We start from the raw sequence: 2,455 nt of genomic DNA on the forward strand, positions 1-2,455 counted from the left end.
ACCGTCCTCTTTCTTGTTCCTATCCTTATATATATTGTCTTCCATAGAATTCAAAAAGAGACATGAAAAGCAAATCTGATCCAAGTTTCTAAAATGGTTGAGAATGGGGAAATGGTACTAATAAAGCACCTAAAAGTGATCCTCAAGGGTAATATATCTCATTATGGCATAGTAGATAACATCCTGGGGCTTAGGAAGATCTTCTTTGGAAAACCCACCACACATTCAAGCTAGTTCCTCATCAAACTTAAAGAACTTTCATAGATTGGTTTCATCATTCATTCTAGCCTGCTTGCACTAGTTCATTGATGTGTTGGTATAATGGTTAAGTTATTTTTATATAATATAAGTGAGGAATCCATAACTTGATCATTTATTTGATACACATGATATAAATTTATATAATTTATTCTCTATATAGTTGTATAGTTATGAACTGACATACAATGGACAAGTGTTAACCATTTACACTATGCATTACACTAAAATTCACCCCCTTAATACATTGATCTTAGATGTCATAAAAAACACCTAGGGACCCTTCTTAGGGCTTACACAGAAAAAGATACTGAATGAATATTTTGAAAGCATATTTTGAGAAAATGTTTTTTCTTTATGAATTAGAAGACCCTGAAACAAGAAATTCTCCATCAAGATGTCTTGTGACCCTTAGAAATTTGTAGCTTTGAGATTTGACCTTAAACCAAAATGTCTTGAATTATTCAAAAATGTTCACTAGGAGATCTGATAGATCCCTATCATTGTCTAGTAACTGTGAAATGGTATAGTTTTTTTATCAAGTACTCTTAAGTGAAATTAACAACGATCCATATTGAGTGTATTATCAATTCCCAAACTTTTCTCCTAAATAAAGCTCTACAAAACATGTATTTTTTTACATTTGTCAAAATAAAAAAGAAAACAAAAATAGAAAACAAAACACTCCAAAAAATCTTCTTATTTAGAGCACCATCTCATAGCAAGAAGTTGACTTGAGAGGATGGAAGTTCTACCATCCTTGAATGTAAACGACCTATAGATATAAATATTTTAAGTTAAAAACTAGGATTGATAGGAGAATTATTAACAATTTTTTTGTCGTCTAATGTATCTGTGTTATTAATAATACATTCTTCATTGGATTGTTCTTTCAATTTTCCTTTTAGAACATTACTAGCTCTAGATCTAAAAGTCCATGTTGTGTGCCCATTCATCTTACAATAAAAAAATTTATTGTGTAGACATTCTATTTATTTGACCACCATTTAGAAATTCATGAGTATAATGCCTTTACCATTACATGACCTTCTTCTGTATTTTCCTTTGTCCTATTTTCTTCTATTAGAAGGGCTGAAATCATATCCTTTAAAGTTTGTGAGGTAATTTGGCTAAGCGTAAAGTCAAAATTTCTATATTTGGAAGATATGCTATTTAATAGAGTGGCCTTAGCATCATCATCATCAATAGGAGCCTAAAATTTTGCAATTTTCATAATGAGAGACCTTAGGTTATTTATATGATTTGACATTGTGATGCCATTATCCATTTTTAAGATAAAAAACTATAGTTTCAAGGAAAACTTTATGTTAACACATTTTTCTCCAAATAACATGTTCAAATCATCCTAACTATCTATAGACGATTAATTCAAATCTAGATGATGAATCTCAGAGTCTTTAAGAAAGAGCCTAATAATAGCATTGGAGTTTTTGTCTTTGTTGCTCTAGTTCAAAAATCTACTTACACTTATAGGTGATCTTTCCTTGTCCCTCACTATCCCACATCATCTTTGATTCATCAATTGCATTTGTATCTTAATTTTCCATGTATGAAAAGAAAAATATGAATATTTATTAGTTGGAATCTTCATTTACTAACAATAAAAATGGTTTAGGACCTTAAATGATTAAATTACTACATTAACAAGTAGCACATATCTATCAATGTATACAAAGAACTCACTTGTATTAGTAAACTCGTTAGAAATATTTTTGTGATTGGGTAAAATTTACTAAACACACCATATTAATGCTTTTAAGAAATCTCTTGTAATTTGACATGTCATACCATATAATCTTCTTCATATCGAATGATGGTTATAGTAAAGAAATATAAGTATCTAATATAAAAGAAATACTTTGAAATTTCTTTACAATCACACTAGAGAAAATGTATTAGGCACATTAAGCTTGTCAACTTAGTAGTAGATATCACTCACTTCCATGAAACATTGTACAGTGCACTGAATTCATATTCTCTTTCACTACTATTCTAGCATAAGTTATTAGAATCTTATGTATTTGGTGTGCTAGCCAGATACAAGACTCCAATCTTTGGAAAGGAAAAGAATAATAGTTAGTCTACAATACACAAAATACATTTTTTAGAGATAAATTATTTTGTGCTTATTCACATGCTTTATAATTGGCACTTGAGGCACCAACTTGTTCCATTG

The sequence above is a fragment of the Cupressus sempervirens genome, chromosome 5 (genome assembly GCF_028749045.1).
Source record: "Cupressus sempervirens isolate cs-2001-9-10 chromosome 5, ASM2874904v1, whole genome shotgun sequence".
In the NCBI taxonomy this organism is placed as follows: domain Eukaryota; kingdom Viridiplantae; phylum Streptophyta; class Pinopsida; order Cupressales; family Cupressaceae; genus Cupressus; species Cupressus sempervirens.